Here is a 15,000-nt window from a genome sequence, read left to right as displayed (position 1 = left end):
AAGACTGGAATAGTGCAGATGAAGCGTTGGGGGCTATTCCCTGCAGGCTATTATGTACTTCAGCTTTCAGGTATATATTTTCCCCTAGTTTATAGGCACATGTGAACATATGCTTTATCTCAGGGGACCTGGACTATATCTAGGTTTGGAGACTTTATTGGGGAGTGGAACACCTGGAATGGAATTAGAGAATACTATGAAAGGAAAGGTCTCACCCAAGTGATGAAGCTGAAGGGTTGTCATTCCACACCTGAAGTCTCTGGAAACAGTCTGAGGTGAAGCATGTTGTGGTGGCACTCGTTGCGTTGATTGGGTTGCTATCCGCAGATGCAATATTATTTGATTTGAATTGAGAGAAGCTTGCAGAAAAGTGGGCCCCATCCTAAGGTTCCGGGACTGAGGGAAATATGGGCATTATAGTGGAAATGTGAGGTTCCTGCTATCTTAGGGTTCAAGAAGGCAATAGATAGTTATTGTTATCATCACATTATTTGGTAATTGGGTTAACGTTGAAAAGTCCCTTTGTTAGGGTTTGCTATGTAATACCCAGCATCTTGTATATAGCTGTACTACCAGTTGCTTCTGTTCTCACTGGTCTAGGCTTTTGAGAGAGTCAACATATCAAAGACTAAGCCTATGTATTAAAAAGACTCAGTCTGTGTTTTAATAAGTTCTAGACATATGATCAATTTTTCCCTCTCATATTAATTAAATAGTAGTTTATATGAATACACTTTAATAGGAGTGTACATAAACACTACTCCCACCACCAAAAGACTGTGTACCATCCCTACCACCCTTCCCCACCCTCACACCTCCCCGTTGCCCTGGGGAAGCCCAATGGGACCCTCCCATTCACCACAGGGTTTTTACTTTGGTGCCCTGCTCTCGATTTAATCAGATCCTGCTTTTAGTTTCCCTTTCTGTTCTTCTTTCTCAACTTCTGTTGTTGAGTGGGATTATCCCATACTCATCTTTATCTTTCTGGCTTAGCGGGTTTAACATAATTCCTTCTAGCTCTGCCCAAGATGGGTCAATTAAGGTGGGTTCATTTTTCTTAATAGCTGTATAGTATTCCATTGTGTATATGTACCACAGGTTTCTCAGCCACTCATCCGCTGTTGGGCACCTGGGTTTCTTCCAGGTTTTGGCTATTATGAATTTTACTGCTATGAACATAGATATGCACCTATCTTTTTGTTGGGCATTATGGAATCCTTGGGGTATATCCCCAGGATAGGAAATACTGAGTCATATGGAAGGTCCATGTCTAGCCTTGTGAGAGTTCTACAGACTGCTCTTCACAGAGGCTGGACCAATTTACATTCCCACCAGCAGTGCAAAAGGGTTACTCTGTTCCCACAGCCTCTCCAGCATTTGTTGCTGCTGTCCTTTTTCATGTATGCCATTCTCACAGGAGTGAGATGGTATCTCAATGTTTTCTTTATTTGCATTTCTCTGACAATCACCGACCTGGAACAGTTTTTCATATGTTTTTTAGTCTTTTGGATCTCCTCTGAAGTGAATGTCTTGTTAATATCCTCAGCCCATTTGTGGGTGGCATCATTTGCTTTTTTGATGCTAAGTTTGCTGAGCTCTTTGTATATTTTGGTGATTAGTCTCTTGTCTGATGTATGTCATGTGAAGATCATCTCCCATTCTGTGAGGGATCTCTTTGTTTGTGTGATAGTTTCTTTGGCTGTGCAGAAGCTTTTCAATTTGATGTAGTCCCATTGGTTTGTTTTTGCTTTAGTCTTCCTTGCAACTGGGTTTGATTCATCAAAGATGTCCTTGAGGTGTAGGTGGGAAAGTGTTTTACCAATGTTTTCCTCCAAGTATTTGATAGTTTCCAGTCTGACATCCAGGTCCTGATCCCTTTGGAGTTGATTTTTGTTTCTGGTGAGATTAAGTGGTTCAATTTCATTCTTCAGCATTTCAGAATCCAGTTTTCCCAGCACCATTTATTAAAGAGAAACTTCTTCCATTTAATACTTTGGGCCCCCTTATGAAAGGTTTGATGTCCATAGGTGTGGGGGGTTATATCTGGGCTTTCAATTCTGTTATACTGGTCTGTGTGCCTATTTTTGTTCCATTACCTGGCTGTTTTGATGATGATGGGCTTATAATATAGTTTGAGATCTGGGAGTGTGATGCCTCCATTTCTGTTTCTTTTCCTCAAGATGATTTTGGCAATTCTAGGTTTTTTCAGGTTCCAGATAAAGGACTGTAGTTTTTGTTCTATTTTCTTAAAGAAGCTTGGTGGAACTTTGATGGGTATTATGCTAAATTTGTATATTACTCTGGGGAGAATATTAATTTTGATGATATTTATTCTTCTGATCTATGAGTATGGGATGTCTTTCCATTTCTTGGTATCAGTTTCTATTTCCTTGAAGAGTGACTCATAGTTTTCAGTATGCAAGTCTTTCACTTCGTAGGTAAGCTTTTTCCTAGGTATTTTACTGATTTTGCTGCAACTGTGAATGGGAGTGATTTCTGGATGTCTTCTTCTTCAGTTTTAGTCTTTGCATAGAGAAATTCGACTGACTTTTGTACATTGATTTCGTAGCCTGACACCTTGCTATATTGCCTAATAACTTCCTGTAGTTTTCTGCTGCATTCTTTAGGTTTTTCTATGTATACTATCATATCATCTGCAGATAGTGAGAGCTTGACTTCTTCCCTTCCAAGCTGTATTCCTTTGATTTCTTTCTCTTGCCTGATTGCTATGGCAAGAACTTCCAATACTATATTGAAGAGTAATGGTGACAGTGGACAGCCCTGTCTAGTCCCTGATCTGAGGGAAAACACTTTCAGCTTCTGTCTACTGAGTATGATGTTGGCTATAGGTTTGCTATATATGGATTCCACTATCTTGGGGAATTTCCCATCTATTCCCATTTTTTGTAGGGTTTTGAGCATTAATGGGTGTTGGATTTTGTCAAAGGCTTTTTCTGCATCTGTTAAGATAATCATGTGGTTTTTGGCTTTGCTTTTATTGGTGTTGTGAATGACATTGATTGACTTACATATGTTGAACTAGCCTTGCATTCTTGGGATAAATCGCACTTGGTCATGATGAACAATCTTTTTTATTTACTACTGTATCCCATTGGCCAGGATGTTGTTTAATATTTTGGCGTCTATGTTCGTCAGATATATTGGTCTGTAGTTTTCCTTTTTTGTTGTGTCTCTATCTGCTTTTGATATCAGGGTGACGTTGGTTGCATAGAAGGTGGAAGGGAGTGTTCCTGTTTCCTTGATCTTGTGGAAAAGCTTTACAAGTATGGGTATTAAGTGTTTCCTGAAGGTTTTGTAGAATTCGCTAGTGAAGCCATCTGGTCCAGGACTTTTGTTGTTGGAGAGATTCTTAATAACAGTTTTGATTTCTTTGTCTGTTATTTGTGCATTCAGGTTTTGTAGTTCTTCTTGGTTCAGTTTTGGAAGGGCATATGCTTCTAGGAATTCTTCCATTTCTTCCAGATTTTCTAGCTGTGTGGTATATAGTCCTTCATAGAAGTTTTGCATAATTTTCTGGATTTCTTGTGATATCTCCTCTATCTTTCACAATTCTATTAATTTGAGTCTTCTCCCTTTTTGTTTAGTGAGTCTGGCTAGGGGTTTGTCAAACTTGTTTAATTTTTCAGTGAACCAACATTTGGCATCATTGATCTTTTGTATGGTTCTCTTATTTTCAATGTTTTTTATTTCTGCTCTAATTTTAGTGATTTCTGTCCATCTGGTTGCTTTAGGGTTCCTTTGTTCCTCTTCCTCTAAGTCCTTAAGGTGTTCAGTAAAGTCGTTTATTTGGGTTTTTTCTTGTTGTTTAATATGTGATTGTATTGCTATGAGTTTCCCTCTCAGAACTGCTTTAGCTGTGTCCCAACTATTCTGATAGCTTGTGTCTTCATTATCATATGTTTCCAGGAACGTTTGAATTTCTTGTTTGAGTCTCTCTCTCACCCAGTGGTTCTTAAGCAGGATGTTGGTTAGTTTCCAAATTCTGTGACTTTTAATAATTTTCTGTTTGTTGTTAAATGTTAGCTTTACTCCTCTGTGTTCTGGGAAGATACTTGGGATGATTTTAGTATTCTTGAATTTGTTGATGCTATCTTTGTGGCTTAACATGTGGTCTATCCTTGAGTATGTATTGTTTCGATTTGAAAAGGATGTGTATTCCAATTTTTTGGGGTGAAGAACTCTGAAAATGACCAGGAGATCTAGTCTGTCCATCTCTTCCTTTAATTCTTGTTTCTTTGTTGATTCTGTGCTTTGTTGATCTAAGTATGAGAGTAGGATTTTAAAGTCTTCCACTATTATTGTATTACTATTGATGTATTTTTGAAGTTCTTTGAGTACGTGCTTGATGTTTTTGGATGGTCCCTCATTGGGTACATAGAAATTAATAATTGTTAAGTCTTCTTGGTTGATTGATTCTCTAATCATTATGTAATGACCTTGCCTATCATTTATTACTTTATTTAATTTAAAATCTATTGTGTCTGAAATGAGAATGGCTGGCCCTGCCCTTTTTTGTGGTTCATTAGCCTGTATGATAGTTTTCCATCCTTTCACTTTAAGTCTGTGTTTATCTTGTTGGGTCAAGCGGGATTCTTGTAAGCAGCATATGGTTGGGTTATGTTTACTGATCCATCCTCCCACTCTGTGCCCTTTGATGGGTGAGTTTATGCCATTGACATTTATTGTTATTATGGATTTAATGTACTGTAGTGCCATTGTTCAACAAGTTTTATTTGTTCTGATATGTTGCAAGTATTATATTTATGTTCTTCTTTATAAGAGGTCTTTTAGAAACTCAGGGCCAGTTTGTTGATGGCGGCTTCCTTTAACTGTTTTTTTCTAAGAAGGTTTTGATCCCTCCATCTAGTTTGAATGAAAGTCTAGCAGGATATATTACCCTTGGTTGAAACCCTTTTTCATTCAGGGTTCGATAGTTATCTTTCCATTCTCTTCTGGTTTTTAGAGTTTGAGTGGAGAAGTCTGCAGATAGTCTTATGGGTTTTCCCCTGTATGTGATTTTTTGTTTCTCTCTTGCAGCCTTTAGGATCCTTTCTTTATCCTTACTTCTTCTCATTGTGACTATGATGTGTCTTGGTGTCTTCAGGTCTGGGTTGATTCTCTTTGGGACTCTCTGAGCCTCTTGGATCTTAATGTCCTTTCTGTTGTTCATGTCTGGGAAGTTTTCTCCTATAATTTCCTCTAAAATGTTTGCTTCCCCTTCATCTCTTTCTTCCTCTGGCAGGTCAATTATACGAATGTTACTTCTTTTGAGATCATTCCATATGTCTCTGTTGTTGTTTTCATTGTCTCTTAATTTCTTTTTGAGCTCTTTCTCCTCTTTCTTAGTTTTCTCTAGCTCATCCTCTGTCTGGCTGATTCTGTTTTCTGCTTCTGCTAGTCTGCTTTCCCTTCCCTCAGCTTCTTTCCTCAGTTCAGCTATTTCAGCTTTCAGTTCTCTGATTGCCTCAAGGTAGTTAGTATTTTCTTTGAGGGTCTCATCTGTTGTTTTTCAAATACTGTTAGCCCTTTCCTCCAAAGTTGTTTTTATTTCTGTGATTAATAAATTTATTATTGCTTGCATACTTTTCTTATCTATGGTTACTTCTGGTTGATTTGTAGTTTCTTTTGGGCTATTGTCTTCATTCATTGTAGCAGCAGTTTTATTTGCTCTTTATCTACCCATTTTTTAATGGGTGTTCTGTTTTTTAATGTGTGTTCTATTGTTCCTCAGTTGTTGTGTTTTTTGTACAAGCCACGCTATACTAAATACCTTTGTGACAAATGCAATCACCACCCTCGGAAATTACAATAGTAACTAAAGCAATGACTGAAGCAGTTTAACCAATACCAGTTAGACCCACAATGTCTCCAGTTCAAGAAAAAATAGCAACCAAATCAAATGTAAAAGAAAGAGGAAGGAAAAAAGCGATAGCAGGAATAGGCAATTATGCAAATCTGCTGTACACTGTAAATTCTATGGGTAGCAAGAAGAGAAATTGAAGTAGAGCAGAGACATACTGAAAGAGAGTCCACTCTGAGTCAGATTTCTTCCCTGAAATAGTTCACAAATGAGCATCAGTGAATTCAGAAAGCAGAGGGAGGAGGAAGGGAGAAAGGAAGACAGGAAAAAAAGAGAGAAAAGAAAAAAGAAAAGAAGAAAACAGTAAAAACAAAAGCAGTGAAAGGAGAGTTTTTTTTTTTTAATTGGCTTGGAGGCAGAAGAAGGGCGAAAATGGATAGAGGAGTTATGAAGAGTGAGACAAGTTTCTCTCACAATGAGTAAGACATCTCATCACCTAGCAATGGAAAGTATACTAAGAGTTAATTTTGGTCAACCTGAGGGGGGGGGCAAAGGGATATGCATGTATATATAATAGTAATAATAAAATAGAGCAGAGTAAAAAGCCCAAGCAGTGGGTCTGCAGCTTGGACAGCTCCTAGTTAGCACATGCACATTGAGTCTAGACAACTAACTGAGAAAGAAAAAACAAAACAAAACAAAACAAAATAAAACAAACCTTCCAAGAAGTCTTTCCCAGGCTGGGTGAGGCCTGCTTGATCAGCTAATTGTCACTCCAATTGGGCCTAAGTCCCTTACTCAGAGAAAAAAAAATAGCCTAGGTATTGAGAAAGAAGGAGAATTGGAATGGCACCCCTGATGAGCCAGGAATCTTGGTAAAGAAAGGAGCTCAGTGGGGAGCCTACTAGCAGCAGGCCCCCTACCCCAAGTGTCTGGTTATGGGGAGAAGGGGGCAGAGAAATAATAAAAAAATTTCCTTTCTTTTTGCTCTAATTTTTAACCCAAATATAATTATAGTCACCTCCTTGGTCTCATGTTTAGAATGCCTCTTTCCTTGTCCCACTTCTTCTTCTAGCATTTAAGGCCAGGATCTCTAAGGCTTTCTAGCAGTTGTTGTCAGAGCTCATGCAGGCAGCTGCTTTCCAGTTGCCATCTTGGCTCCGCTCCTTATGAATTATTATTTCTGATGGTGCCCTAATATAGTCACTGAGGATATTTGTTGGAATGGTGGCTATCAGAATGAGAGAGAGAGAGAGAGAGAGAGAGAGAGGGAAAGAGAGAGAGGAACACCACAGCACAGGGACTTCCCCTGTTGGCCTGACATTCCCATGTGTAGCCAGGACCTGAATTTGGGCTACATTCCTGGCAAGGCCTGCATCCTATCTTGGGAGCTACCTCTCCAGTTCAAAGCTACTTCTTCTAGACAAAAATATTAAAAATGTAAATATATATTAACTTATAAAAATATTAAGATATCAAATATTAAAGTAATAGTAAAAATAGGACATTATTAGTTTCTTGTCACCCCTGAGACTTTACCATTCTAGTCTGACTTTTTTAGTAGGAGAGAAACAGGAACAGGGTGACAGAAGGAAAAATACCACAGCACCAAACTCCCTCCAATGTGGTAGAGAAGAGAGTCACACTCATAGTAAAACAGGCATGCTATCTAAGTGAGTTGTTTTACTCACCAACATAGATTACTCTTTTGAACATTTTATTTTATTTTATCTACTTTGGATATAGACAGAGAGAAATTGAGAGGGAAGGGGGAGGGATAGAGGGAGATACCTACAGCCTTGCCTCACCATTTGTGAGGTCCCCCCCCCCCACAGGTGGGGACTGGGGGTTTAATTTGGATACTTTTGCACACTCTAGTGTGTGCACTCTACTGATATGCCACTGCCCAGCCCCAAAATACATTATTTTGAGAATGGCAGGAGTTGTAGTATTTGCATTAATGTTTCATTCTTCCTCTTTATATCATTTGATTTGTGAAACCATTGTTTAGGAAGTTATTTCCCCTGGCTATGCATATATGAAATTTTTTGATAATTAAAAAAAGAAAGAACAGGTTAAGTTTTAAAATATTTTCATAAACTGAAAGTGATTGTCTCTAATCCTGATGATTTAGGATTAAATAAAATCTCTAATTCCCTTCTCCTATCTCAAATGTGACCCACTATGACAGTTGCAGATCTGAAGAATAAAAGGCTCCTACTTGAGCTTTTGAGTTGATAGTCAGCTTTCACTCACTATATCATAATAGAATTTACATTCATCAGATTATTATTTTCATTTATTTTAATGTTTTATTTATTTATTAATGAAAGGGATAGGAGGAGAGAAAGAAAGAACGAAACACTACTTTGATACATGTGTTGCCAGGGATCAAACTCAGGACCTCATGCTTGAGAGACCAACATATTATCCACTATGCCACCTTCTGGACTAAAGATCTCATATTTAAATAGCATGAGAGTGTTTCATATGTAAGAAGATAGTGGGAGAAAAATCAGAGCATCACTTCTCTACATGTGGCACTGGTGATTGAATTTAGAGTCTCAGGCAGGAAAGAGTTGTACTCTATTAACTGAACTACTTCCCCAGTCTATAATTGTTTTTTTTTTTTTTTAAGGGGAGCATACACTCACTAAAAAAATGTGCATGAAAGTTGTTTTCATCCCTTCATTTTCTTTTTATCATTTTTGGATGGGACACAATTTTTTATGTATGAAAAAGGGGGGACAAAATTAAGTTAGAAAATAAATATTGCTAAAATCAAATAAGCAAAACAAAGCGTATCTTCATGTCAAAAATAAGTTATAGTCATATGTGTATATGCACATATATGAAATAAGCTTATGGGCTAGACAAATAAAAATGTCATAGTGATTTCTCAAAAGATAAAAGTTACTTCCCTGGATTGAAGACACCACCAATGTGTCCTGGAGCTCAGCTTCCCCAGAGACCCATCCTACTAGGGAAAGAGAGAGGCAGACTGGGAGTATGGACCGACCAGTCAACGCCCATGTTCAGCGAGGAAGCAATTACAGAAGCCAGACCTTCTACCTTCTGCAACCCTCAATGACCCTGGGTCCATGCTCCCAGAGGGATAGAGAATGGGAAAGCTATCGGGGGAGGGGGTGGGATATGGAGATTGGGCGGTGGGAATTGTGTGGAGTTGTACCCCTCCTACCCTATGGTTTTGTTAATTAATCCTTTCTTAAATAAAATAAAAAAAGAAAAAAAAAAAAAAAAGATAAAAGTTAAGTCAAAAGTTGATTACTGGGCCTAGGATGTGGCTTAACATAGAATTATGTGCCTAACCATGCTTGAGGTTCTGAGTTCTTTATCTGGTACCATATGAAAGCACCAAAGACAATGCTGAGGAAATTCCATTGATGTTTGAGCCATACCTTTTTTTGTTTGTGTGGTTCTTTGTTTTACCTCTTGCTTTCTCTCTCAAAATATAGAATAAAAATTGGGCTAGAGTGGTCATTCAGTGTCATCATGCACATGTAAAGCCCTGAATACATCCCCCAATACTACCTACAAAAATAATAGAAGAGAAATTTGAAAACATGGATTTACTCAGGTGGAACTGACAAGCTCTAAACTGCACATCAAAATATTACAGCCCAGGAGTTGGGCTGTAGCACAGCGGGTTAAGTGCACGTGGCGCAAAGCGCAAGGACTGGCATAAGGATCCCAGTTTGAGCCCCCGGCTCCCCACCTGCAGGGGAGTCGCTTCACAGGTGGTGAAGCAGGTCTGCAGGTGTCTTTCTCTTCCCCTCTCTGTCTTCCCCTCCTCTCTCCATTTCTCTCTATCGTATCTAACAACGATGACATCAATAACAACTTTACTAACTACAACAATAGAAAACAAGGACAATAAAAAGGGAATAAATAAATAAATATTTAAAAAATATTACAGCCCTTATAAATAGTATAAAGACTAAGAGGAGAGAAATTTGACATATCAAAAGACAAGTTCTGGCAGAATCAGCGAGGAGTCTCAGGGGTAGAACCTACTCTTTGCATTGCAAGAACCCTGAGTCCCTAGGTTCCATCCTCTCCTGTCCAATAACATCTGTCTGTCTGTGTTAGGGGGGCATTCCCTGTCTTTGAAAACACACTAAGATGTAGAAACACATCTATCTTTTACTAAAAAAACAGTTTCTGATGTCGATTCTTTTTTTTTCTTCCATATTTTTGATTGACAGAACTTCTCTGAAGATCATTGGCGTCTATTTTAAGGTTGACCTAGATATATTCTTCTTAATTTTTCATTTTGCCCCTTCATGAGGAATAGGATGTTTGTTTTCCTATAGCTTTGAATTTATTCAGGCAAAAGCTGTCATGGAGCGAAATATTCTCAAACATGATTTTCTTCTTCTGATGTTCAAAGGTTTCCTGAAAAAAATCTGAAATACAGGAAGGTTTTTTATTCCGGGCTGGCAAGACAGCTCAGCCTTCTAAATCTCAGAACATACATGCTTGAGGCCCCAGTGCTGTCCCTGTTTTTACTTTATGCTAGGGTTGAGCAGTACTTTGTTCTCTCCTTATGAGTAAATAATAAAATCTGTAAACTAAAAAATTATTTTTCATTAAATATTTAATTTTTATTTATTATAAGTCTGAAGCAGGGACCAGGAGGCTTAAGCAGCACATAACACAGAAGCACAAGAACAAGCACAAGGATCTCGGTTCAAGCCCCCCCACCTCCCCCAACGCCCCACCTATAAGGAGTGACTTCACAAGAAGTGAAGCGGGTCTGCAGGAATCATTCTTTCTCTCCCACTTTTTATCTCCCTCCTCTCCACTTCTCTCTGTCCTATCCAATAAAATGGAAAAAAAAAAAAAAGGCCACCAGGTGCAGAGGATTCATAGTACAGGTACAGAGCCCTAGCAATAACCCTGAAAGCAAAAGGAAAAAAGTCTGAAGCAGGAAGCCACTCTGAAATACTCAGTAGAACAGACATGTTACAATGAGCAAAGGCAAGAGTTCAAGCCCTTGGTCCCCACTTGAAGAGGCAAAGTTTCACAAGTGATAAACCAATATTGATGGTATCTCTCTCTTTCTTCCCTCCACCTCTATCCCCTCTTCTCTCTCTCTCTCACTTTCTCTTTGTTTATATCCAGTAAGTAAATGAAACATTTTAAAAAATAAAATCTGAATCAAACCTTAGATTTTGCTAATAAAGTATGAGATAATTTATTAGTCTACTTTCTTGAATGTTTGTGATAAGATTATATCTGAAGTAGTATTTGAATTGTTCATGAATTGAGGGTACTCAAGTGTTTTCTGAAAAGTGAAACATTATTTTCCTATTTCTACTTTTTGTTTTTCTCAAGTTTGGAAATTTCTATTAGTCTGGACCTGTAGGAGTGAATAAATGGAAATCTTTGAAGACATTTGATTTCTTTCTGGGGACCTGGTTATTTTTTTTCTGGAGGACAGTACATATTTTAGATAAATAGCTTTAATTTAGACAAGGGCCCATAAATCATAAGAATTAGAAACTCTTGCATATATGCTTTAAAATGAATAGTCAAGTGAGGAAATCAATAATAGCCAACCCTATTGTTGGGAGATGCAAAACTATTCATTTACTTAAAATCAGAATAAGTAAAACATGCATATGAGATCATGGGTGATCATTCATTGCTATAAGAATCTGAAGTGTCATCACTCAGAATAGTTTATGCTATAAGAATCTGAAGTGTCATCATTCAGAATAGTTTAACGTTCTATTCAAGCACACAGACTTCCTCTTTGTTTTGTTCTTAGCTTTTGGCAGACCTCATTGCAGTGCTGCCTCAGACTAATTGAAAGCATTGGAATAGAGTAGTAAATATCTATGATCTCACGGTACACATAATGTTAGAGAACTAAATGCTTATAATTAAGACCAATACTAGAAATATTTTCTTACAATTCAGTGGTTTAATTCTAAAGGCTCATGATATATATATATGGAGAGAGAGAAAATCTAGCAGTGAGTATATAATTCTTGAGATGTAAAACATACTTCAGTTCAAATAATTTAGTAGATTAAGTCATGGGGAAAAATCAAGTTTTTGATTAAAGAGCCTCTGAGGTCTTTTACTATTTTATCTTTTTTGTTTGTTTCACCACAGCCTCTATATTTATAGTGGGTTTTTGTTATTTGCAGGAGTTATATTCTATGAAGTTACTATGAACACAGAATTGTTAATACAGAGTCATTGCCCCAAGGAGAAATATAAGATATTTTATATTTAATATAAATTCCTGCAAACCTCAGGCATGACCTTTTTTTTTTTTTTTAAGTGAAACACACCATTTGTATTATATAGGTTTGGTTGCAAACATCCTTGTGCAAAAAAGTTGCTCTACTCTTTCTCATAACTCTTCCTGTGTAACACTTAGCAAGTATTATTAAAATTGTCTGCTCCCTCTTGATTCTCGGAACCTGCCTCACCTGCAGCTTTACTATTTCTCATTCCATATTGCCTTTGAAAATATATGATCCAACCAGTACTATTAAGGAAGGGCTTAACATTTCCCTGACTCTAGGTAATGTGATTGTGAATTCCTTTGGCTTTCAGTCTGAAAGCAATGCTGTCCAAATCAACTTAAAAAAAAAAATCAACCATCATCTCATGAGTTCACACATTGAACCAGTTTTCAATAATTCCATAGTTTCATCACATACTGTAGGTATACTTTAGCACTTTTCAGGCAAGCTTCAAATATAAGTTAGTGATTTTCTTCTTTCTTCTCTTAGTTGTGCCTTCTTGTCTGAAGCATTGGTGTTAACTTCACAGCCAGCAGCATAATAGCTCAAGTCTAAGCAATGTTTATCTAATACACATAGTTTCACTGCAAGGAACATTACAACCTCCCCTCACCCCCTCATACACTCCACTATCTTTCAGCATCATTGGAAACAGTAGAATCACCAACACAAAGCACAAAAATGTGAAAAAGCCTAACAGCAAATAGTCCTTAAAAGGGACACTTGTTTCCAATATAAAAATTGAACAAGAAGGCTAAGAATGTGATGTGCCAACTTCAGCTGGGAGTGATGGTTTAAGGAGACTCAAGTTTTCCTGACTCTGCACATGTCCACAAATGTCTGTTCTAGTTGTGCAAACATTGAGTTGGGGAATCCTACTAAACTTGGGTGATTTTGCAGAGGTGGAATCTGAAGACAGTCAGCTTTAGCTTATTAATGACACAGATACAATTGAAGAGATAGTCTTGATGAGACTGATGAGCTGTGAAAGCTAGGTTCTTATGGCAGTCTTCTTTCTTTCTGGAGGTTGAAATTTCATTTTGTTGTCTATTTATTACTGCTTTGTCAGGGTAGAACTGAACCAGGTCTTTTTTATTTTATTTTTTTGAATTTCAGTTTTATTGAGCAGCCTGTGAGGAAGTACAATAGCTAGATTGTTGAACTTAAAGGACAAGTTTCCAGTTCCATCATCCATATCACATGTGCCAGAGTAATCCTCTAGTTCTCTCTACTCTCTTTATCATAAATAGATAAATGAATCTAAAAAAAAGTTTATTTAAGCATAAACTGAACTATTTTACCTCTAGAATTTCATGTGTTAAGGATTTTTTAATTTTAATTCTGTGTATACTAGTTACCCTAGAAATGTATATTTCTACCCTGATATATTATTAATTCATTAATGCATTCTAAAAACCATGAAAGCTTCTTGAATTAAACAATTTATCTTAGGAATATCAAAATGAAGAAGGATGAGTTATTAGCTCAGTGGTGCAGTACATGCCTTGCCATATGTGGGGTTCTGGCAGTACTACATGTAGTACTCAAAGGAGACTACATGGATTGTGGGGTGGTACATTGGTATCTCTCCCCCCATCTTTATGTTTCTCCATTTTTTCTTCCCCTTTCATTCTGTCGCTCTGGATATATAAATGATGAACTGGGGTAGTTACTAAGTTATATCACAGATGTTAACGAAACTCTTGGTTCTCTGGCATCACCTAAAAATATAGATTAAGATAGCTAGGTATAGGTAGGGGTTGGAGTATGGATATTGGGTAGAGGTAAGAGTATGGGTATAGGTATGCAGGTGTAGGATTCAGATTTCTGCTTTTCCACAAAAGCTGTAGTGAGCCAGCAAACAAACTCTTGTAGAATTGTGGAATCTAGCCAAATGCAACTGCTATGGGAAAACTTACTGAAGAAACAAGCTGTGACTTTACATTAAGAAAGCACTGTGCCATTTAATAATTCCCACCAGCCATCCACCCCTGATGTTGTAGCCAAAAGCAAAGTAGCCTAAATTTGGAATAATAGAAATGAAGAGCTTTAGATTATTGCAGCATTTCTGATGAGGTGTTCACTGTAATTGCTAACGTTGTTTCTCTTTATTTTTTATCTGTCTTATTATAATATTTGTTTTGTCTCTGAATGTGATATATATCGGTATAAATATAAATAGTGATTTGTTTTTTTGCCACTAGAGTTATTGCTAAGGGTATTTTTTTTAATGTATTGCTAGAAATTGAACTGAGTCTAAGTCCTGTCACATGTGAGGAATCCATTCTACCACATTGTTCCCTCTGTTTGCTAGTTCTGTTGTTGTTCTCTGTTCACTTTCTTATATGGTTAAAATCAACATTCTTCACCATTTTTCATGTATTTCAGCAAAATGAATAAAATATTTCTTTTCCTTCTGCATATCTCTTTGTCCTGTTATCTTGTTCTATTTAAAAATAAAATACAATAAAATTAAAAGTTACCAGTATGACCAGCAGCGCAATTCATCTGGATAGTGTGCCTGCTTTGTCTTGCAGGTGACCTAGGTTCCAGCCCAGCATCTACCACATAAGAGAAAGCCTCAGTGAGGTAGTGTCTTTGTCTCTGTCTCTCTTCCTCTTTCCCTCCTATCTAATAATAATTATGATGGTGATGATGATGATGATAATTCTAGAGCAGTGTCATCCAATGATAAAAAATAGTTTAAAACTATAAGAAAAATACAATGAGAGTTATTATGAAGAATCTTTCAAAACACTTGTATTGGGTTCATTATTAGTTTAGTTTGTAAGTTTTGCTTTTCTTAACCAAAGCACTGCTCAACTTTGGCTTGTGGTAGTATTGGGAATTGGTACTAGACCCTTGCACTCACAGGCATGATAATCATTATGCTTT

Source organism: Erinaceus europaeus, chromosome 10 (genome assembly GCF_950295315.1).
Source record: "Erinaceus europaeus chromosome 10, mEriEur2.1, whole genome shotgun sequence".
Lineage (NCBI taxonomy): Eukaryota > Metazoa > Chordata > Mammalia > Eulipotyphla > Erinaceidae > Erinaceus > Erinaceus europaeus.
This window is presented reverse-complemented; position numbering follows the sequence as displayed.